This window comes from Talpa europaea, assembly GCF_964194135.1.
Source record: "Talpa europaea genome assembly, chromosome: 6".
NCBI lineage: Eukaryota > Metazoa > Chordata > Mammalia > Eulipotyphla > Talpidae > Talpa > Talpa europaea.
The window spans coordinates 112,932,700-112,958,785 of NC_140072.1; the positions used below are offsets into that span (position 1 = coordinate 112,932,700).

Genomic DNA, 26,086 nt, shown 5'->3' on the forward strand with positions numbered 1-26,086 from the left:
AGGACATCATTGAAGAAACTGCTATGTTTAGCATCATATACCAGCCTTTAAGGTAAATAAAAATACTTTGTGTTTCTCTTTTACATGACTATTACATGACATTAACTTTAAAATTACACAAATAGAAGGTGAGGGAGAAACAAGTATTCATCATTCTTGTATGAGAATAACATGAAAAGCAGATTACCGATTTTTGAAATAAATATCCTTTATATTATATTCCCACTTTCTGCCTCTGTATCATGAATGTGCTTTTATGAAATACTTTTCCATCATATATCTGGTCAATATGCACCTACATATATTAAAATCTCCAGAAACAGAATTCATAAGTTAGCATTTCCATGTTAGCCTCAGCTAACATTGAAAGATTCAAAAAGACCCTATGTTCATTGTTTAGTACAAACAGTATAGGCAGCAATGCAGGTATTCAATAAATAATTATTAAGTGCTTGCTGTTTACACAATAGTGCACTGTGGAGGTTAATTTAGGAGAATGGGTTCTTAGTCTTCAGGAACTTATACTCTTGTCAACGGGGCCAAATATGGTACATAAATACTTATGCTGCAAATCCTAATGTGCAGTGGCATAAGCAAGTTGTAATCGGAATACAAATTCGAAGTGAAGCTAGAAAATAATACTTCCATGCTGAGGAGAGAAACTCTGGTGGCAGAAGCACTAAAAGGGGGTTTTGAAGGACAAGTTAGACATGGAGAAGAAAGGATGGAAGGAAAGGTCATTTGAGAGAGATTGTAAGAAAGGATGGAAACATGAAAATGTATGGATGTACAAGATTCTTTCCAATGAATTGAAAGAAGATAAGTGAGAAATAGAAATGGAGATGAGAAATAAAGAAGAGGAGACTCTGCCTGGGAACAGATCCTTAATCACTTGGGACCATGAGCAAGGAGACTATATTTGCTTTGCTAGCCAATACTCTTCTGCATAATATTGTGAAATATCTCTCTAGTTTCTTCCTATTCATCATTACTATTTTTCATCCTCATTTGGCTCTTTAACTCCTATTATTTCCACAAGTCAATCAACAACCCTCTGATAGTCTCCATTCTCCCTGAGTTATCTCTTCTATCATCATCACTTAGATAGTAAGAAATAATAGCTAAATATACATCTACAACCTAGATCTTCATCATGGGATTCAGACAGATTAATGTCCATCTACCGGAAATCTCTGCTTGGATGCTCTATAATAATCTAAGACTCAGCTTGTCCAAAACCAAATTCAGCATCTTCCCCATTAAAACTTACTTCTCTTTCCCTGGTTCAGCAAAACAGCACCTAATTGACGAAACTGAAAGTCCAGTACTCAGCAGTGTTGTTTCCTTCCCTTGTATACTTGACTATCACACCAACGGAGTTCTACACATATACCTCTCTGCCTCTATCCCCACTCCCATCTTTCAGATCAATCACTCTTATTTGATCTACTATCACAGCTTTCCAAACTCTTCTAAGACATACTTTAGTTTTGTGCCACTCCAGTCTAGTGTCTATTAGAGAACTCTTCATTTTAGTCTCTGAAGAATTTTTCTAAAATGAAAATATGATCCTGTTTTCCATTTGCTTACAGATGACAACAGTTCCCTACAGTATTTTTTTTAAGGTTTATTTTATTTATACAAGAACCAGGGCACAGGCCAGATGTGTGGGAGAGTGAGGAGATTCACCAGAGACAGAGCAAGGAACAGAACAGGCAGACTGACAAAAGACACTGCTGAGGGGAGTGGCGGGCATGGCAGGAGAGGTCTGCCCTGCCATGTGGGTTGCTCCGAGACAGGCGGGGATCAAACTGGCACTGCAGAGGCTGTGGTGGACAGCATCCCAGCACTGCGCTCAACCGCCTGCACCACCAGGGAGGCCCCATCCCTTCAGTATTCACACACTCTTCTTAAAAGGGCGTCAATGTTTCCCAATACTTGGTCCTGCCTGTTTTTCCAATCCTTTTGTTCCTCCATTAATGATTTATATTAGGCACTACTGAATTTAACAATTTTCTGCATCACTTTGATCCCTATTACACTACCTTTTACACAGATTACCTAGTTTCCCACCAACACCAGGCTTATCTTCATTTCACCAGTTTAAACCTTAAAGAGTCTCCTTACTAATCACTTCTAATGAATATTCCTCTTTGCACCGTGTTGAACAACTCTAGCACAGTTCTTTCTGTGCTGATTATAGTATTCTGTTTGTTTGACTCCCAAGACTGTATGGCATAAAGTATATAAAATCTGTTGTTTCGTACTTAAAACTTAAGACCTGGTCAACCATATGTATTTAAATAAATGTTAAGCATTCATTAAGCACTTTCCTCCAAATTCTTCAAGTATCCTACTTCGTGTATTCCAGCAGTCTCCAAGTTCCCAAGAAAAGTTGAAAAAGCTGGGATTCCGAGTCTAAAGATAAAGCTAAGTATACATATGAAGCCGAAAGACAAAGGAGGCATTGGACGATGATCGCAAATAAAACGTCATGAAGAATGGGTGAGGGGGAGGAAAGGAAGTTGAATTAGAAACTTAGCTTTTAATTGGCTTTGTTTTTAAAGAAAATGAACCTGTTCAGGACTACCTCATGACACAGGCCACAGGAGATGTCCTCACTATCCTCACCTTGAAGTAGAAGTCAGGCTACCAAGTAGGAACACTATTTCTTGCTGTGTTTAGAATATACCCTGGGGGCTCCTTTCACTCTAGATATCTCCTGCCCAATCTATCATTTTGCCTCCAATTCCAACAATAGAGATTTACTGCATTCAGATTATAAACTCTAAGATCTTTTAAACCTTCCATTAAAATGCAAATACTCTGGGTGATGGTAACACCTTAAAGCCATCAACTAACACCCTACTGAGAATTAGTTACAATTAGGGGAGAGCCAAGATTTAAGTTATCTATGCAAACAATGGAGGTAGCTGGAAGCAATTTAGAAGGAAATCTAGTCTATTAGATATTTGCCTAGGAATACAGGCAAATGGAACCCCGCTCCCCTTGGAGTCATATATGATCTTGGTTGACAGGATGTTAGAAATTTTATTAACAAAACTTGCCTCTTTCCTTATGATACTTTATGCCACTTTGAGTATGGAAAGGTAACCTAATAGCATAATACTGGAATATTAAAAGTACTTTAAGCAGAGCTTTAGAAAACTTCTAAAAGAATATATGTAGTATTGTGGCAAGAAGTACAGGCTATATTGTCTTGCTAGATCTTGATTTAAATGCTAGCTTTACCAGGTTCCTAGAAGGTGTGACCTTGAACTAGCTACCTAACTTATTTGAAAATCTGATTAAATAAGGATTTTTTTTTAAGTGTGCTTGTTTTTTTTGTTAGGAATAAGTTGTTCTTGGAAAGAAAAACAAAAACTTAACTGAAAAGAGGAAATGAAACAATTAGCAGAAGCTTTCTCTTACAGAATGATCAATTGTCTCAATAGTAGTAGCCTTCAAGCCTCCTTTTCTACAAAGACAACAAAACCTTACCCCAGGGGATCAGAGCAGAGGAACTCTACTATTTCCAATCAAAGCAGAAGACCTCAGTTAAATAAATTATTACCATTAGTAGCTTGAATGAAATCAAAATTTATGACTTTGGCAACTGTTTTTGCCAGATTTATACATGAGCCATAGTGCAGACTTCAGGATGTTCAACCATCTGCATTGAAAGATTTGAGCAATGGCTTAGGGATGTCTGTAGCCACACTTAATATCTCACTTAATTAAGATTCTACCCAGGCAGGCACACCCTTTACTGTAGCTAGGAATAAAAGTTTGTTTTTTTTTTCCCCCGAGACAAATCACTGGGTAGATTCTTTCCTTAGTTCGCATCATGAAATCAATCTCATGTTTATTTCTGTCTCTTTCTTATAACTGTCTAATATTTAGCAACTCTTCCTAGTCCATTTGTTAGGGGGAAAGGATGTCCTGAGCTAATTCCATACAGGCTTTGTGGACTCCACCCCAACTACAGACCAAAGCCATCAAGACATTGGGAAAGACAAATCCCATCACCATCGAAGGGAAGGTTGCTGGGACCTAAGGATGGAGTTAAGCAGCAAGGTTTGATATAAAACCAGACATGTGGGCCTTGGGCTCTCCCTCCTCTTGGCTTCACAGCTTGTAGTTCACAGCCAGCATTCCAAGTGCCATTGGGATTCCAGGGCAGTGGAAAGTGTAGGACGCATTTAAGACTTTATTTCCTTCTTTTCTCCCTGAGTTGTATATTTCCTCGTTTCCCCTTCCCTTGTAAATAAACCTTATATTAACCTTTTGTGTGTGCCTGCAGTAGAGTATTAATAAGCACATGGGTGAGGACCCATAGTCAGACAATCCATTTTATATTGGGGCTGCCCTGTAACACATTTACTGCGCTTATTGAGGGTAAAGTCAAAATTCAACTTAAAAAAAAAAGATGAAAGTCTATGAACTAATGGAAGCTACGTGCATCCAGTGAGAAAGAGGTATTTGAACTCTTAGATATTTATACCCCACTCTTACCTACAAACAAGAGCTACTAATCTTTTCAGTGGTTTCTGAGTTCTCTCCCTAAGAGTTGGGGTAGAGAAAGATATACAATCCTGAAAGACTATGAGGGTTATAAATTAAAAAATGAAAAAGTAGGTGTCTAGGAGGTATTGTGGTTCCCAATCCTGTCAATGGAACAGTGATAAACAAATTCTGAGCTAGTGGATGATGTCCTCAATGGATTTCACCCATGCTGACAAGATCTCAGTAACCGAGGATTACAACTCCCAACTTTCCATGAAACCGACTTTCTAGAAACTAGGGACAGACCTGAGAGGTAAGGTGGACTTTTAAAATACTGAAGTCAGGCAGACCTTCTATGGCTTTTTTTGCTCTGACTTAGACCATGCTACTGAGATTTAGGAAAGTCTAGCCATATTCTGGCCCATTAAGCAATCTCTGTCTATTTCTCCTTCTCTCTCTCCTCTCTCTCTCTCTCCCCAACTCCTCACTACCCTTCTTCCCTCTTTCCCTCCTTTGAACCACTCATCTATTAAAGATTTTTCTGCACACTAACAGTCTGTTTTCTTTGCTTTTGTGCATGCAGATTACTGGACCCTTTTAGAATGGGAAAAATGAACATTTTTTTTCCCTTAACAGTTTAGGGTCCCTGGGTACCTGTCAGTTTTTGCCTGGCTTCAATCCTACCTTTTTAAAAAAAGTACAGAAGGGTTCCATTCAATCATGCAATTAATGCAAACTTCTATCTAAGAGAAAGGGGTTACTGTACAACAAGCAATGAACTAGACCTCAGGGTTGCAAAAATAAGCACACACTCCCTGCTTTGAGGGGAAGATAAAATTAAATAGCCTGTGGGATAACAGTGTAGAAGAAAAATACATGGCAGCAAGTGAGCATTGATCTTAGTCTTGGGATACAAACAAGCATTTAGAGGTGAAAGCAACTTGCTCCATCAATCTACAAGAGTTCATTTGCCCTCTCCAATCTATTCATTGGAAGAAAATGTCCAGTTGTATATTTACATTTTGCATATATTTTCTAGTAAACTATTTCTATAAAGTCAAGCCAATATATATATATATATATATCAGAGCTTAAAATCTATCTATCTACCTATCCAAATATATAAACAACATATATATTATTATTTCTACTTGGAAAGGTACAACTTGCCTAATGATTTATAATCCACTTGAACATTATGGATCATAAAGAGTGAAGTCTCTGTGGAGTTTATGATAACATGGGAAAATGTTTATATTCTCAAGTGAAAAAACAAGATTCAAACCTAATAATTTGGACATGAAACCTAAAAGAGATATTAAATAAAGCAAGGAATATGCATAGAAAATTGACTGGATGGAGACATAGAAAATAATAGGAAAGATTTCCTTTGGATGGAGAATTACATATTTTCTCTACATTTGAAGATTTTAGATTCTCTGTCATATATATGTGTATATATGTAAGTGCATATATGTAAGTCAGTTCCAAAATATCTACCAACAACAGTTTTCTAAAAGATAAATATATAAAAAATGCACAAACTAAATGAAGATCATTATTTCCCCTTTGTGTGATGTTGCTTTTTTAAAAAACATAATTGGTAAAACTTTGAAAAATACATTATTTTTTTAATGGAATGAAAAATGTGATCCCTTCCTCAATCACATGCCCACCTTTGTTTGGACTTTTTGTGTTCTTTGCATAGATGAATGGCCCAAATATGTGTGTTTTTCAATAAAAACAGATTATGAACTAATTCCTCAATTAAATGGTTTTCCACACCCACCAAAACACTGAGTTCCATGGGGCAGATATTTCAAATATCAACAGCTAATAGTTTAAGACCTCCCTCAGAATACTTGCTCATGAGCATCAAACACACAGCATTCCCTCAAGTTTTTACATCACTGGTATTATGAACTGAATTGTGTTCTCCCCAAATTCATATTGAGACCTTAACCCTAGAGTGATGATATTTGCAGCTGAGGTCTTTAGGAGATAAGTTAGTTTAAATGAGGACACATGGGGGTCATAACAAGATTAATAATGAGAGACACCAAAGAGTTTGTTTGCTCTTTCAGCCACATGAGGACACAACAAGGTATCCTCAGCCTATAAGGAGTAGGTCAACCCATGAGGAGAGTTCTCAATATATATTGACCACACTGGCACTATGAGCTCAGATTTCCAGCTTCCAGGACCATGAGGAAATAATTTTTTCTTGTTGAAGCCACCCATCTCTGACATTTTGTTATGGTAACCTGAGCAAGACTAAGAGGGCCAGAAATTCAGTATATTAACTGAATACACACACACACACACACACACACACAAGATAAAAACTATCCTGTGAAAAAATGAAAACAAACTATTTGATAAAAGGTTGTGTGTTCAAATTTATTTGGGAAATATCCAGTTAAATCTTATAAACAAGTATATGTTTTATGGAAACAATTCACAAATTTCCAATGTTTTTAATATTTTTCTTTTGTGGAACAATTTCTCAAAGTTTTCATTATGCTAATATGTACTACAAATCTCTAAGAATGTGGCAAAATAGACATTTTTATCATACAAACTTAGTTTACTATGAAAATGGGACCTTTGGGAGGTAATTAAGTCTACATGAGTTAAACTTAGTAAGTTGGTAATTAAGTAAGTAAACTTACCACATGGTAATTTTAGTTTACAATGAAACCTGTTATTTCCAGGGAGTTGTCATAGAGACTTTTGTTCTAAATGAATATATACTTCCGAAGAGTAAAAATTGCATTCAAATTACAGTAAGTCTTCATCTCTCAACATTATCAAGTCTTATGTCACATGAGAATTAATTTCAAGAAACTAGAAAAGCAGTATTTCTCATATTCTATGGGGTAACAGAAGATGTTGACTTCCATCCCTACATCCATGTATTGATGAATTATCCACAAGGATTTTGGTTACAATTACATATTAATAGCACACACACACACACAGAGTCTGCAATTAATGAAACCCATGCTCACCTTTCATTCATTAAAATGGTTAGTAATACCCAGTTTTGCATGTAATCACTCTCAAATAGTTTCATAAGTCATATTTCATCTCTCCAGTTTGTCTCCATACTCCTAACCATAAGAGTATGTCAGATATGTGATGTTCACTGGGCTTTGTTCAGGTGTCTTTAAGACATTATGGTTCATTTACCTACTTTATTTTTTTTTTAATATTTATTTACTTATACAAGCACTGGGTACAGTCAGAAGCGCGGGAGGATGAGAGAATTCACCAGAGTCAGAGCAGAGAGCAGAGGCAGAGCAGAGCAGAGCAGAGCAGGAAGTACACTGCTGAGGGGAGCAGCAGGCGGCAGGAAAGGTCTGCCCACCATGTGGGACCCTCACCTGGTGCCTGGGGATCGAACTGGCATTGCAGAGGCTGCAACCCAGTGCGCCACCGGGGAGGCCCTCATTTACCTATTTTAAATACATTTTTGTTGTGATATGTCACTTTAGGAAAATTTAATAAGAACACAACTCAGTGTTATATAATCAATTGGGTAGATAAAATCTAACTAAGAAAAAAATCTATCTTCCTTTCAACTTTTTACTGTAACAGGGATTGGTATCCATAACAAGAAAATTCATTGACTCAAATGAGTTTTGTTTTATTTTTCTAAAAGTATTAATTATCTTAATTGTTCCATTTATTTCATATTTTAATGTAGAAAATGAAAATATCTTGTAAGAAATTATCCCTAAGCAACAAAAAGGAAGCCAAAAACTAGAGTAAGGTGCATTAATCTTTATCTTCTAAAATAATCACAATCATAAATTGCTGGTAACTAAATCTACACATACATGCAAAGCAATTTAATATAACCATTTTCACATACAAATCAAAAAAAGTAGAAAAATAGTTATGATTATATTAAACTATTGATCTTTATATATGTGTAGTTTCAAATGAGGGTTAGAAACAGAATCTATTAAATCAGAACTCAGAAAACCTGGTCTTCCTGCTGTGAATGTGAAGGTAAGATGGCTGACTCAACCAAAAATTCATGTTTTCACCCTCCACTGACAAGCTATTTGTATGCTACCTCTGGAGAAAATGTACATAACTAATTTATTTGAGAAACCTGTTAGAAAAAAATAATTCTCCATTCCCCTCCACTGTGTAACGCTTTGGGAGCTGTCAAGAGACGTAGTCTTGAAGCAAAGAGATTCAAATACCAACCCCAGAATTCAGAGACCTCTTGACAACTTTTTGATACTCCCAGGAGGATTGTAGGTCTATGAACTAATGAAATGATTATATTAAGACAGTCAAAGGTATGCTGTTCCAGCCTGCAGAGATTTAATAACATGCTTAATTCGTTACCTGACATAGATGTTACATAAGCACCAAACATTGCTATTAATATGATTTACATTAATTGAATTCTATTTAATACTTTATGAAAGTGTTTTATTTAATGAATGGCCTTTTAATACTAATGTTAGATAATATAAAAAATTATGATATAAACTGCCTGCACCAGAGAGTTGTAGAAAACACTGGCAATTGTCCTTTCAAGCTTGAATAGATATTGTTTTATCATAGGATTTTTCCCCTTGAAATACTGAGCAGAGACTGCTTTTAAAATCAAAATCATTATGCTAATTCCTATGTTCCCTAATTTATTTATTTGTTCCCAAATAATACTCTAAAAAATTAGAAAGTATTGCCTTCATAGCATTATTTAAAGTGATTAAGTAATAGTAGCTTACAGTTAGAGCTGGCATATTTATGTATAAAATATTAATTCTTTTGAGCATTTTATGTGTACAACTGCATTTAATTCAATCATTTTAAGACATGAAAATATTTCTACTTATAAATATGGAAACTGAGGCAAAGACAAGATGAAATCTAGCACTGCTAATAATAAAATATTTTTTATTCATTTGTTCAAATGGAAGTATTATTTCTTGATTAAGTCTTGTGCCTGACACTGTATTATAGAGAAGTTTAAAGGAGACAACATCTATTGCATTGTTAAAACAAACGACAGAATTATGTATTTCAGTCAATTTTTTTAACTGTCTACTTTTAGAGGATTTTCTGGCATTAAAACTGACCCACGGTCTCATGGCTAAATGACTCTCAAAGACCATGACTACAGTTCTGATGACTCAGCCTAATGTGGTCTTTCCTTCTAACATTTTTACATCCCACAGAGAATTATAGGTCATCACTGGCACAAAGACCAGCATTAGGCCTCCCCAGTAGCACAGCGGGTTGAGCACAGCACTGCAGAGCTGTACGCAGCCTCTGCAGCACGGGTTCAATTCCCAGCCAGTCAGGGAGATACCCACATGGTACAGCAGACCTCTCCTGTCTCACCTGCTGCTCCCCTCAGGAGTGCTTTCGGTCCATCTGCCTATTCTGCTCCCCTCTCTGTCTCTGGTGAATCCTCTCACCCTCTCGCACTTCTGGCCTGTACTCCAGTTCTTGTGTGGATAAATAAATCTTAAAAAAAAAAAAAAAGACCAGCACTAGGTATCACAAGTCAAGGACAACAAAGTACCACTCTTTCTCCTAAAGGCATCTCCTAATTCATAGACTACACAGCTATTTATGACATTAAGTCTCAAGTAATTTAAAAAGAGAGAGGATAACTTTTCAGATATTTAAAGGAGATAGTATTTGTAGTGGATCTTGACATATGAGTGTGATTTTGACTGATGGAGATAAGGTAAGCAGATGTTAAAGTTTTAAAAGGACTTGATCAAAGGCTCCAAGATAGAGAAATAACACTGGAAAAAATGGAGGGGGCGGGAGATTGATAGGAGGATTAAGTCCTGAATACATGTTCCATTGGCACATAATCTATAGGCCACCTCTGTATATTTAGTATGTTTCTTACACATTTTGCAGTTTCAGATACATAACAGGACTTGTTTTTTTCTGAAGTACTCCCCCACTTTCCAATATAGAGAGCAGAAAATTGTATAGGTTCAATGTGTTCATCAGAATCAGGTGGTGATCACATGAATTAAGATCATATTGCAAAAGGTAAAGCAAATACTTAATCTGAATGGGTCATTCCAGAAGAACAGTGAGTGTATCATCTTACTTAGGATGATACAGTATATGAAGTAGAATGGCTTATCATATTTTGAATTTTCATATTACATCAAAAATTAAGTTAGCAGTTATTTTTGAGATAGATAAAAATCATAAGATCTAATAAAAACTGTATTGAGTATGTCATTGTTGTTATGTTGACATTTTGACATGCATTATACAATTTAATCTTCACAATAATTATATCAGACAAATACCATCATTATGTCCATTTTACAGATGAATGGAATGATTCCTAAAAGAAAGAATAAGTAATTGAACGGGCCAGAGACTACTGAAATAACAGAGCTGAATGGAATCAGGTCTTACTGAACCAAAGTGAATTCTGAATTGCCATGATGATCATAAGAATGTTCAACCTTGAAGAAATTTGTATCAGAAATAAGCCATATTTAGATGACTGTGAAACCACTTTCGAAGATCAATTTCTATACCACAAATCTGAATGTATCTATTCTACTAAATATATTTGCTATTTAGAAAACAGTGTTTCTTCCTTCACACCATTCCACTTGGTATTGCTAATCCCTAGAATGTTATTCAATAAAATATCTCCATGTTTTACCTTCCCTAGCCCCCATTGAAAATACAAAAGGTCCAGCTAATAGTTTCCTCCCTTACTCAGATGCATGCTTAGCTTGAGTATTGTTTAGAAACAGTATTTATTACATGATTTATTAGAAATTTCTCTGTGGGCAGGGATTTTAAGATGTTTTTTGTTCCCTCTTATGTCCTCAGAATAAAGGAATAGTGTTTAGTACAAAATAAGGACACAGATATATATTAAGTGAGAAAATGAGTGGGTGGGTGAAGGAAGGAATGCATGCTCACCACTGATCTAGGACCATCTGAGTCTACATTGTCTTAGTAGATATTTAAGTATCTGAGAGGCTGGAGATACGACATGACAGAGTGTTTTGTATGGTGTCAATCCCATAATGCTGATAAAGTGGAAAGCTGCTGAGTTACTGCCTTCTTTGCATTATCTGCAGTTACCTCCGTCTGAATACAGAGGATCTGTCTTACCTCTTCAAAATGATGTGGTTGGAAAGAATTATGTGGTTGGAGCATAACATCACCTGCCAAGGTATACTATGCCCTAATATGTTTCAACTTGGTTTAAAAATCAAATAACATGTATTTAGAAATTTAATTCACACTTTCATAATAAGGTATGCATTTCTAATTGTTTTAATTCATGTTTCTAGGACATCAAAAACAAGCTTTTAACTGTAATTTCCTTCTCACAAATTCTTCCCTATATACAGTCCTTCTCACAAATTCTTCCCTATATATAGTCCTGATTACAAAAATGCTAAAATATTGCATTTAAATTCTTTAGACATCTATATTATCCAAATAATATCAGAACAATTTGTTAGTTATTTGAAAAGCTGAGCTAGATTGTCACTTTATACATTTAACCTAGATATTTGCCTTCTACAGGTGCAAAAACAGTGCGAGGTGAGTCTCCAAAAGTGCTATCTAATAAGGAAGCCATAAATGCAATGAAATGTGTTTTCCATGAAATATTATGTCACAAACTTCAAGAAAAACCATGATTAAAAAATGAAGACACAAGGATTACTACCAACATTAAAAAAAAAAAAATTCCCACCTTTAATTACAACTTGAAGCAGAGAATTTTTGCACTGGATTTCTTTTTTTTTTTAACAGTTACATTACCTTTCTGGAAACTATATTTTATTAAATCTTTTGGCCTCCCTCTTTGAGTGAGAGAGTAGTATATCTTCCTACAAGATATGGACCGTTTGGCATAGAAGTTCTACACTTTTTTCCCCCCAAACGACTGATAGGATTTACTCTACCTAAATGAGAGGTGTGAGTTGAATAGTTTATAAACAAAACAAAGCTTCCTGTATGTAAGAAATCAATCTGAACAGGATAAAATAAAACAAATATAGACTTATGCTACAGAAGATAATTTTAATCAGCCCAAGGAATTAATCATTTTCAATCTGCACACAAAACTCTTCATAAGGTAGAAGAAATATTTGAAGGGAATGCCAAAATTTGTTTATTATTCCAAACTAAGTATTACAGTCACATATATAAAATTGTTAGAATTCCCCTTGAAGTCAATATGCTAAATTATTATTAAAATTTTTAAAGACTCTTTTTCTTACTTTACTATGTTCCTGAATTTCTAGGGCTTAAAAGACTTGATAATATGATCTTAGTTTTGCTTGACCTCCTAAATTAAGGTTATGTGAAAATCATACACATACATATAATACAATTTGGACACAGGCTGGCATTCTCCAAATATGCTAAAATCAAGGGAAACAATAATGAATCAAGAAAAGAGAGAAAGGGCCTCCCTGGTGGTGCAAGGAGTTGGGACGTGAACTACAAGGCTGTCCGCAGCCTCTACAGCACGAGTTTGATCCCCGGCCAGGAGGAAGCTACCCACATGGCGCAGCAGACCTCTCCTGTCTTGCCTGCTGCTACCCTCAGCAGTGTGTTTCAGTCAGTCTGCATGTTCTATTTCCCGTTCGTCTCTGGTAAATCCTCTCACACCCCACACCTCTGGCCTATACCCCAATTCTTGTATGCATAAATAAAAAAACCTTTTTTTTTCAAAAAAAAAAAGACAAAGAAAAGACAAAAAAATTGATATCATCAAAAAAAAAAATGTGGAGATATTCCTGCTGTTAAGAAAGCAAGATCAGGAACATACAGTAAGAAACAAACAGCCTTAATCTGCATGGTCATATTTAAGGAAGTGCCATAGAGTAGATCATGGGAATATCTGTGCCAGTTCTGCATATGCGAACATACTAGTAGTCAATACTGTGTAAAGGAAGATGCCCTTGGGAAATATAGTAAAGAATACAAATTTTATATTTGGAAATAACAATTAATACAAATTGACATTACAAACTTTTCCGATCTCTCAACCTTAGATTTTAATTGGCTGAGAAAGTATCAAATAAACTTATTATTATTATTTTTTATTTATTTATACAAGCACTGGGTACAGTCAGAAGTGCAGGAGGGTGAGAGAATTCACCAGAGCTATAGCAGGAAGCAGAGCAGGCAGACTGAAATACACTGCTGAGGGGAGTGACTTCTTTTCTAATAATTTTTCCTGTTATAGATTCAAAAAATATATAGCCAACATTTGACCTAAAATAAAATCAGACTTGCTAATAACTTTTACCAGCTCTCCTTGATCTAAAAGGATGTCATGAATCTATAAAATCGGCAGGGCTGATACACATATACATGCAGAAATGAGCTAAACACAAAAAAATATTAACTGACATGCAAGATAGCAGTGTTGTTTAACAGAAACAGATATCATTTTGTTAATGAATGGCTATATATACATGTATATGAAATCAATAAATATGAGTACATATTACATCATTACATGATCAAGATATTTTCATAGATAGGTAAATATTTAAATCTGGGATTTAGTAATTTAGCAAACTATTACATTTAATGATGTATAATTATAGTTGATATATGTAACTTTAAATGCAGTTGTTTTCCTGAAATAAAATTTTATTCACCATGTAATCACCCATAATGACACATATCACTCTGTATACTATTATAAAATATTTTCTATTTGATGACTCCTAGTTCAGCTATATAAGTGAAAAGCACTGAAATATCAAAGCATGGACTCCAAAATGATCAAATATGAAAGGAAATGAGAAATAGTGATAGAACAAAAGAGGATTGATATGCGGTAGTTAAGGGAGTAATTTAGGTTTGCGACTAAATTTAAAAGATAAGACAATGATGAAGTAGAAATTAAGAGAAGAAAAGTTTCAGTGAGGTAGAAAGATGAAATTAGAAATCGGAGTGATTCTCTAAGAGATATGTGGGCAGGGAAACAGAAAGGTAAACTGATATAAAGAATGACCAAAACTTCATATTTGATAATGAGTTATTTATGGTTCTTGAATTCCACATTTTTTCCTAGTGTTTGATTCTATAGTTATTTTTCACCATGGAAGCTCAGATTCCTGGTTTGCTATCCTACATCTGCCATTATATTTAATCTTCTACATGAAGACCAAATGTCATGACATGACTCTGACCTAATCTCTCCAGCTTAATAGCTGCCATTAGCAACATTGTGAGCCCCAAATTGCATAAATGTGTATGTGGATACACACACATATACATAAGCACACATGTGTGATCTCATGAATCTGTGCAATGAGTGGGCAAGCTTTGGTTTCTTTTAGCTGCCTTCTTTTTCTCCTCTGGTTTCTTATCAAAAGTATGTGATTAACAAATAAAACCAAGCAAAATCCATTTCTTCCTAACCTACTCTTTGCCATAGCATTCTACTTTGAAAAATCAAGCAAGCAAGACAATAGGAATGTTCAAATTACTCACATCCAAAATACTTCTGAAATACATGAGATAAATTTTCAGTTTTAAAAATACTCTGAATTGCCAGCTGTGTGATAAAGTAAAATGAAAATAATATGGAGTCTTTAAATCTACATTCCTTGTACAAAAGTTCTTCAAATGTTTGCCACCAATGAATTATTTACTTAATCAACTTAAAATAATATGAAACAGAGTAGGGAAAAAATCATTCTAAGTTTATATAAACATCTACCTTCAAGAGCACAGCAAGCAAACAACAAATGCTTTCATCCTATTTACTTACAATAGTCCTATTTAAAAAAAATAAACTCTTGAAAGCAATTACTTGAAATTTATTTTTCCTCCACATTGAAGCAGAAAATATTGTCATGCAAAAGTTAGCATTGAACTTGTACAATAATAGAGATTTATTGAGACAAGGAACAATGCTGATTAAAAAAATAAAAGCACTGAAATATACCCTAACATCTTTCCTGAAACACATGATAATAATTATCTTAGGAAAAGGTGGTGCTGACAACAGCATAAATGATGCTGCCAAATGGAGAGTTAATTTTATTTTAAAGTGTTAAACCATAAATTACTTCTTTGAAATTGGTGAGAAAAAAACAGATCCCTTCCAAATTCAATTTAATCAATTCACAAGAATTTTGCACAAGTGAAAAAGTTATTGGAGCATAACATTCCAAGAGGTTATATGAGAATTATATTAAAGAGAATCACCACCCTTATTCAGGAACTAATTAAAAAAAATACTACTAGATTCTCATATCTGTTTAACAAATTATATTCTAACATTTATTGCCATTTCAAAATAGATATTGAAGTAGTAGTTGGTTAGGTTTCCTCACTTTTTAAAATTATCCACAATGTAGTAAATCAATGTTACCTCAATAGTTGCAAAAAAGTCCTTCAGAAACTCACTTCAAAATAAGAACTCTAAAAAAATTTCTTACTTGTGTGACAAACAATATGTTAACAATCAACAGATAGTAGGTATTTAATAAAATCATGTTGACTAATAAATACTATTATTTATTCACTGTTAATTGTTTCCTCATCACCCTTGCCAAATGTTCCTGTAGGAAGTATGAGAACAAAATGCATGTCTTCAATGTAGCAGGTTTTCTTCTTCTTTTACTTTGGGCTTCACTACAGGACTCTGTGGCCAGCAAAAGATGAGCTGATGTGACATATGCCATAACTGAATAGAAGGCTCACATGCATTTGCATAGGTCTGTCCCTTCCTGAATTTCTTTTCCACACAGTTCAGCAGACACAACTGGAATCTAGTAAAGTTGTCCCAGACCAGCTGTCCTTAAGTACTGTGAGGCAGAAATAAATGCTAACCCACTGAGATATTGGTGTTGTTTGTTGATTCAGGTATTACTTACTATGTAAGATGCATCATAAATATTTCCCATAACTACTTAAAATGTAAAGCATATATAGGTCACAGCTCAATTGCTTATACAATGCATCAGAAGTAAACATACATTTTTTTCATGAAAAGAAATCCAAAGTTTTCAATTCCTGTGGGTGGTCTAAGGAATATGCAAAGGATTAACAGTAAATTCTTACTCAAAACAAATCTCCTCCCAACAAATTCTTGACTTATTCTCAAGATAGAGGGAAAAGGAAAGAAAGTTGGAGTTTGAATGATGGCATCAATTATGTGAAGCCTACATGGTAAGACTTGGCTGTATTGATAAACCCAGGCTAACTAAAGATTGCAATTTGATTAGTGGCAAATGATTCATTATTATCTGTTCCTGTTCAAGTATAGGAACAAAGATGAAAACAGTCTTAAATTTACAATGCAAAAATGTCTTCTGAGTTCAAACCAAAGTGATTAAAACTTCCTTTCAATCTACTTAATGATGATATTTCATTTCTTTTTAAATAAGGAAGAACAGAAATAAAAAGATTTTTGTAAAAGTTTATATTTATTAAAAGTATGTCCATTTATAAACTAAATGTAGTAATGTCTGATAATTTTTTAGAAAAAGAACATGAATATACATTTATATTTTTATGATAGTAATGTGGGAAAGATCCACCATATTCTATTTACTAGCACATACATAAAGAACTATCTGTTGTATTTGAAGATAAAGGTGATAAAGACTAAAAATCATCAAATAGATACAAAGTATCCAGTGATTATTCTCAATATAAATTGTCATAAATCTTGTACTTGGTTTTCCACTAGCAGCATATCTCATGTTGAGATTTTGCTGTTTATTCACCCAATGACTCCTGGTTAGGCATAAGGATAAAATTCATGGCCAGAGCAAGAAAAGTTTTGTCTTATATTACTATCAGTGGCCAAAATTTTATTGGTTACAACTCTCAGCCCATTGGAGTTCATTTGAAAAAACAAACTTATTTGCAAATAAACTATTTGCTTATAGCAAGATGGAGGTTGCTAAGTAAAGAAGACAATGGTTTTAACAGCATTAAAAAATCATCATTAAAATATCATTAAACATCATTAAAAATGAATTTATTCCAAACTATTTTTACAGACTTGAATTCTTCATTGAATTCATGCAGCTCAAGACTATAAATGAATGCATGATGTATAGGTAATTCGTTAACTACCAAAGTAACTACAAAGTCTCCCTTCTATCAATAGCTAAAACTTGGGAAAATTAATTCTGGTCTTATATAATCATTGGACCTGCCATTTAGACCTACCCTTCCATTCACAGACCAAAGGTTCTTTTTTTTTTAAACAAGGATATTAAATCTAATCTCTTCAGGATAACATGCTGAAGCTCTCATTATAACAATCACCAACTGTCAGCAAGATCGTAAGAATTTTGTAAGTGTGCTCCTGGATTCCTATCTTTACCTTTTCCCTTGCCTCCATAGTGTGTCCTCTTTTAACAACTAATCTTGAATTCATGCCTTTACCCTTTTGTACTTCCACACAGTATCATATATTTATTTTATTTTTTTTTTGCTATTTATAAACAGTCTACTTCTTCGCTTCAGTCAAGAAATTTAGTGCTCATAACCTTTTCATCATAAATATCATCTAACTTGACACACCTTTGGGTTACATAAATACTCAATCTGTGTTTTCTAATGTAAATATTACAGGTCTAAGAACAGAACACTACAATTTCAGAATTTTTAAGTTACGTTTTATTATGCACATTTCCACTGAGATTTTATAAAGCATCAGAAAAACAGAAGGCAAGAAATAAGTATATATGCAATATCAATTCTGCTTAAATTTAAGAAATTAATTTCAAAATCTATTGGACAAAAGTTGTAATTTTTACAATGACAAAGATGATTTTTTTGAATAGCAGCTCCTTCATTAAAATCCCAACAAGATAGCTTATTTGCAAATATTTAGATTTGAAATAATCAAAACAATGAGACATAATTTCCCAATTTGATTGCTATTTATTTTAGTATTTGAAATTTAGCAAAAATGTGTGATATGATTATTTGGACATCTTCCATGCTCTTAACCAGCTGGTTTGATATAAAAATAAAACCAGTTTCTTCACAAATCTGAACTATGATGTTTTTCTTGAGATTTTACAGGTCTAAACATTTTTTCAGGGTAGTTCCATTCATTGTCAGCAATTTTCTTCTACTACATAATTTTATTTGATTCCTTCTTTTTTCTAAATTAAATGTACATTCTTATTTGGAATAGTACAAAAGGCTGAATAATATTAAAATTCATTCATTCTCATGTTGGAATTAGTATGTATGTTCTAGAATTATTCTTTTTCTATTAAAATTGCCTTTAAGATCCTATTAATGAACTATGGTTTTAATTTCAGCAAAATCATTATTTCCAAAGACTAAATTAAAGTGTTAGAAAAACATACATGTGGATGCGATTGTCTCCATGGATATCTTCACATTCAATTCTGTACAGTTTAGTGAGCCTCTGTTCCTGTGAGGAATTTACTAGGTTACAGAACTTCAAAGAAGATTAAACATGGTCTATTCCCTCACAGCACACACAAGCTATAGAGTGACAGATACATACACATACATACAAAAAACATTATCTAATAAGTGCTATACAAGAGTGTGAATTGCATGTTATAGGAGCATTTCTTGGGGAAATGGCAGCAGAACATGCAACCTGTGCAATTACCTGTGCTTAGATTTTTGTGTTAGATTTAATGCTCTGATTTCACCATTATGAATTCTCATTATTTCTCAGTAAACAGCCCATATTTTCATTTTGCACTAGTTTGGACTGAATATTAGCCTGCATGTGTGGTAAATAAGGGCAGATGTTGGGCACTGGGGAATACAGTAGTTTTAACTTTTACCAAATAGTTGGAATTTGGTTTGTGTCTTGAAGGTGAACTGGAATCGGGCAATAGAGAAAAAGGTACAGAGGAGCAAAGAATTTCAGAGAAAAGATGTAAAATGAAGGCATGGATTAAATTTTGCTTAAGAATAATTAAGTTCTTATATCTAGGAAAGACAAAGTTAAAAGGTAAAAGTAATTTCTAACTATATTTCTAAGGAAATTAAATGCCTAGCTGGAAGGTTTTACATTATTTATATGAAAAGTGATCATTGTAAATAAGAAGATGAAATGAAACATAAGTTGGTACTAAGTGAAGTTATGGACAAAGAGTGGATAGTAGGAACTTTGCTAGAAAATAATAACAGAAATCAAGATAAGATGTGATGACAGAACATACAGGCTGATAAAAGTGGAGAAGAGTATGCAAACAAATGTCCAAGGACATAGAGTGGTTCATAAATAGATTGCACTATTTGTCTTTTATTCTTAAAAGAGTACACATAAGAAAATTTCTCTAGGCCCACTGAAATGGAAAAAGTGATAATATACTTGAAGAGCAATCCAAATTCTTTTGTTCAAAAACTTTGTACTATCCTATGAATTAAAATGAGACCAGGGAAGCTTTATGGAAAAGGATTAGCAATTTTCACTAAAAATAAAAATTTGAAAAACAAAACCCTGATCAAGCATTTGTTAGACACAAAAATCAAGCTATCTCTGCTGTATGGCTTATTTTTATTCCTTATCTAAAGCACCAAGTCAATCAATCAGCATGCCATATAGTTAAGTTAAAGTGTAATGTTAAAGTGAGCTTGATATGATTTATTATTTTTTTCACTTCTCAACTTAATTCATTTGAAATAGAAATACCATATCAATTAAAGAATTGACTCCTCTGATATGCCATAGAAAAGACAGTCTCATCTCTTCTTTCAAATATAAATTTGGAAAGAGACATTGCATATTATACTGTGAGCTAAAAAAGTTAATTGGAAACTATTTAACAGATTTTTAGATGAAATTTTTCTATTGTTCTCTGAATCAAATATTTATCTTTCTTTTATATAACTTCATAGCAACCAGACAAAGAATGCAACAATTAAATGAGTGTAATTACAAAATAATCTTTGTTGATGATACAAATAACTATAGTTATTTTTATAATGCAATGGGTTTGTTTGCAAGACATTCAAAGCAGCAAACAAATGTCTCCCAAGTATTGCTTTTAATCAGTTTCTTTTCTATATAATTTTAAAATAATGTTTACTCATATTATTATTTTGTCATTTTTTTCAATGTTAATGATTTTTAAAGTGATTATAAAAAATTCATAGTCAAAATATCTGCACAACACATAAGCTCTTTAAAATTTACATTAAGGCTAATTGTTGTTGGAGAATTTCTCTTAGGAAGAAACTTTAGTTGATATCAAGGGTAAATTATTGAAAACTTAAATATTTTCAAGCCAATTAATATTAGTGCTGTTTATTACACTCTAAACAGAATGGATCAAACGATTCCCAAGTCAGTTATTCTAGGAAAAAGTTAATAATTATATCCTCTCATTGATGGAGAAAAATGGTTCTAAGGAGAGAGAAAATAAGGTTTCAAGGCCACTCAAGTTGACTAAAATACCTCTCGGTCACATACTAGACTGGATCCTTGAAAACGCAAGAGATTTATTTCTAACTTTTCATGCACTGGGAAAATCTGGCCAATAATAAATTCAGAATACACAGTAATAAAGAGCAGGAAAATAACATTAAAAATAAGTATCAACCCTTAAACTGCAACAGGAGGGATGTAGATGAGATATGAAAAAATGGTTCTTCCTCTCATTAGAGCAGTTAAACATTAGAATAGGTTATCAGGTAAAGTCTCTGTAGACGCCTCTCTTGAAGGTTTTTAGCATCTGAGAGGCAGCCATTTATCTTGAATCATTGAGGTAAGTCCTATCTGCTGGCAGATGAAGGGCAAGATGACCTCTGTCTGAATTCATAAGTTATAAGTTACTCGTTACTAGCTGCCTGATTCCGTTATTTAAGCAGCTTTTTCATTGAAAGTAATAATCAGCAATTTTGAAAATGCTACAAAGTAAGGATTTTCCAAATTTAACCTATGAGGAGACTACATTGGAATTGTGTGGATTACAGATGAAACTCATCATTTGTAAATATAGCCAGAATTAATATTTCTAAAACTTTCTTTGAGGTTCTAAAATAATAAAAAGTATAGAGAGAATTTTAAATTTTGTCATTTCAGGTGATATTAGAAATATGTACAGGTATTTAAGAGAAAAGTTACAGAAATACTACTTTTCAACAATATCAATAACATGATAAAATTTATAGGGGAATATTTTGGGTAGTTTCTGTATTGTGACTAATTTAAACAGATACTTAAATCTTTCCCTTTTATTTTACTGTTAAGTCATAAAAAAAATTAATTCTATGTTTGGAACAGATAGTTTCAAGGAAAATAGATTTTGTAAACCAAAACAAAAAAGGATCAATAAACAAATGAGCACATAACATAGATATTTTCATTCCAAAAAGTTACAAAGATTCATTTTACTCTGTTATCATTCTTTGTAACTTCATTGTATATAACTCTTTCATTTTGTTTTTCACCTCTGCAAATTAAACGTTAACATTTTTTATCTCATTTGAATTTATTTTTTAAAGTAACATAGTATTTTAGTATATGACAAAAATTAAAACAGTATTTTACTTTATGACAAAAAGTAAAATAATATTTTAGTATAACTATAGAAATTCTAAAACGTCCCATAATATCTTTCCTTCAAGAAATAGCTAAAGCATAGATATTTGAATCCACTTGGATACATAATCTTAAATAAGTCATATATTTCTGAGAAAAAACTTTCCTTAGAACTTCTAGTTGAAAGCATTTTTGAATATACATGCTAAACAGCAAGATGTGAACAAAAATTAGATTGAAATATCATTAGATAACAACTATATCTACGTTTAAGAGGTAATCATTCTACAATAAAGGTATCATGACAATAATCGTTATTTTAGTTAAAAAAACTGCTTTTTAACTGTATTGCTTTAACCATAAGATTTTATAGACTCAGGAGACAAAAAGCATAATAAACTAGGTTGCAATGACCTTCCTCAGGACTAACATTCAGTAACTATTTTTAGAGCAAAATTTCCACAATTCACAAATATATCTTAATCTTAGGATTTTGAATTTATTTGAATTTTATCTCCATTCAAAAGACACTCAAAGGTTACTCTAAGTAAGGTCATGCCCACTCTTACATATCACTACTTATTACCCTGAAGGTAAACAAAAAACTTTTAATGAAAATGTTTCTCTAGTTTAAGCCAGAATAGAATAATAAATATAATCTCCCTCTTTAAGTTAAAATAACATTTTATTTCAACAAATTTAATCAAAGTTAACTTATTTTTAATAAGTTATTCCCCTTGTCCCCCCAAAATCAACAGACATTTCATGCCATAACAACCTTACAAATTTTTAAACTTTCACTAGAGAAAATTTTAAATAATGCTTTAAATGAAATTAAACTAATTGAGACACTTGATGCAATTACAAAAACAGTCATTGAATATGCCTGATGATTACTTGCAAGTTATAATAGAGGATATATTTTTGGATTGTATTCATTACAGATTACTATAAGTTTAAATTTTCTCTGTTGCAATGTTTAATTGATAAAACAAAAAGAACTCAGCAAGGACTCATGGCAGCAACAGGTCACAAACACAAGATTTCTTCTTTTCTTCTTTTTTTCCCTTTCTGTTTTGTAACCATGGTAAAACAATAGATGTGAACTTTCCCTGAACTTTTCTCTTTAAAGGCTTGGGTCCACATTGACCCAGCAGGGCAAGCTGGAACCTGATACTATCAACCCGAAGGCTGCTAAAGCAATCAGGTTCAACAACAACCATATATGTTCCCTAATGTCATTTTGCCACAAAGTCAAGGCAAAAGCAAGCTATTTCCAGTAAAGAATGTCTTTCTATTGTTTCAGAGATTAATTCAATAGTCTAAATGTGCATAAAACATGGTCATAATGAAGACTACAGTAACATATTTTTGTTCTCCTATAATTATATCCTTACCAAAGTTTATTTGTAGATAGGGCCCAGTCCTTCATATAAAAGGTTCCTAGATGGCTTACAAATGATAATTTACATCATTATAAATTTAGATGATCTTACATTGCACTATCTCAATTTATTAAGATGTTGTAGAACCTGTTTTAACAGTAACACTCAAGAAATATTTTTCACAGTCTTCTACAGGCAATTAAGGTATGAAGACATAATTGATTAAATCCACTAATTAAGATATTTGTTATTTCTGCAACCACAGCATGATAAATGACAAATTAGATGGACTGTAACACCATTCCCGCCTCTTTCATTTGAAAGGGCATTGGAATCCCTGTTTTCAATCCAGTTTTTAAAAATTTGTAATTATATAAAAAAATCATTTTTGAAAATGACTACAACAATAAACAAATAAATAAATAAAATTGATGATGCCCAGAAACCAGCAAAGAGAAAAATAAAATTTCTAGTTTTCACAAATATGCATATGTAAGTTAGGTGGATTTAGCCATTTTCAACTCCTAATCTGAAGCTGAAATACTATAAAAATTTAGAAAAGTTGAAATAATGAGAAGTTACTCCATCATTTTATACTCTCTCAAAATGTCAACATAGAAACAAATATTTATGACATGTTAGCTAATACTGATTACTTTGGAAATTTAACAGCAATGCTTAAATAGATGTTCATTAATATTTATTTCTCAAATGTTATCTTTGATGGACTTTAAAGTGTACTTTCACAGAAACTGTTTCAGTGGTTGCACAACAGTAGTGTTGTATCACGTGGATGAGGTCTTAGTTAACAATGGGTCTCAAAATACCAAAGGAAAAGAATCAGAATTATGTCCTACCAATAAGAGGAGTTCAAAAAACATTAACTGAATGAAGAAATAGGGACAGTTCCAGAAAATCCATGGGATTAGCCAATATAAAAAGTTGTCCTTAAAATGGTAATTTGCCAGAACTATATAATAATATAATTATTATTTAAAGGTTAAAATAAAGATTAATAAACATTTTTTCATTCTTAACTTTTCAAGTAAGTATGGCCAGTTTTAGTGTATATATGTGTGTTTAGGCATAATATTACACAATTGAGAGATGGCTAGACTAAATACAGATGATGAGAGCTATTTCAATTTATTAAACATATTTAAAATTCCTTATGAAAGCACAGGTTAAATATTTTCATTCAACTCTTCTTAAATTGACTTTCCGAACAATAATAGGAATAATATCACTAAAAGTACAGGTTTAATACTAATTTGATTTTAAAGAAATGTAACTTCAATATTCAAATATATAGGGAATAGCTGAGGTAATTATAAGTGTGTACTTTAAAATAGAATCAGTGGAAAGACCATCTAGTCAAGAAATAACATTGATCTAACTGTTGGCCTAATGTTTGAGATTGGATTCATTATTTCTTTTCTCCAAGTTTGAGAAAATAAAGAGTGAAAATTTACTTTATGGATGAAGAACTGAGCGCACAGGCAGAGCGCCTCCTGTGGGCCAAGTAAGTAATGCATCTCATCTCATTTAAAGTGCAGCAGTCTTAGAAGGAACATATTATCTCTCTCTCCCAGTTGAGGAAATTAGAGCTGACTGATTGAATAGCATGACTCATGAATTTCAAATCTTTGTGTCAAACCCATGTATCTCTGACTTCAAAGCCTATGTTTATTCCATTGTAACATGGTGCCTCCAAACAATAGAAACAATAGATCACTTGGCCAAGGATCAAAAGACAGAAGCTGTCACTTATTAGATGCGTGACCTTGGCAAGCCACTTAACCTTTTGGAACCCACATCCTCCTTCCCTGCATGCTTAAGGGGTATCACAGCAGATAAAATTTTTAAGCCTGAATAAAATAATAAAAGGAACTAATATTATCATGAGATGTCTAATAGAAGAATGTGAACAATGAAAGCAAAGAAAGAAGATAGCAGGATATTCTGCGGTTTAAGAGTACATTTTTCCAATCTAAGAAAAGAGTTTCTTATATTTATGCCATTATCTTTGTCCCATTTCCACATTACTGTCACTATTCTTCCTCCTGCCACTATCATGTGATGTTACTGTCACTGAGTAAAGATATTATACAGAAATTTTAGTAGTTGTAAATATGTTTCTATTGATGAAAGCAGAGTACATCAATGGAGAGTATTTTTCTAGTGAGAAAAGTATGTCAAACAGTCTATTCAAGTTAAAAGCCAGTTTGCAGTTTAGTCAGAAAATTAATGGACTTTCTTTGGTTACTTTTTCACTAAAAGGGTGATAAAAGTTCTAAATTTCAGGCCAAAACATTCATACCCTGCAATCATATCTACATGAGCTTAGAAATGAAGTTGATGTCTAATTCATCAATGATTAAACTTCTGGGTAACTGGAACTCCTTTTTCTCCTTGAGTTCCAAAACATTTTTTTTAAAGATTTATTTATTTATGCATACAGGAACTGGGGTACAGGCCAGAGATGTGTGTGGGGTTGGGGGGTTGCTGAGAGGATTCACCAGAGACAGAGTGGGGAACAGAACAGGCAGAAAGACTGAAATACACTGCTGACGGGAGCAGTGGGCAAGTCAGGAGAGGTCTGCTGCACCAGGTAGATTGCTCCCTGGCTGGCTGTGGATAGCTTCATAGGTTTCGTCTTAACCTCTTGCATCACCAGGGAGGC

General features: G+C 33.2%; 1 protein-coding gene across 5 annotated transcripts in view; it reads right to left on the reverse strand.

Annotated features, from left to right (window-relative positions):
• DACH1 (dachshund family transcription factor 1) overlaps window positions 1–26,086 on the reverse strand; it is a gene marked incomplete at both ends in the record, with an annotated part of 401,718 nt that overhangs the window by 230,331 nt on the left and 145,301 nt on the right. The window lies entirely within an intron of this gene.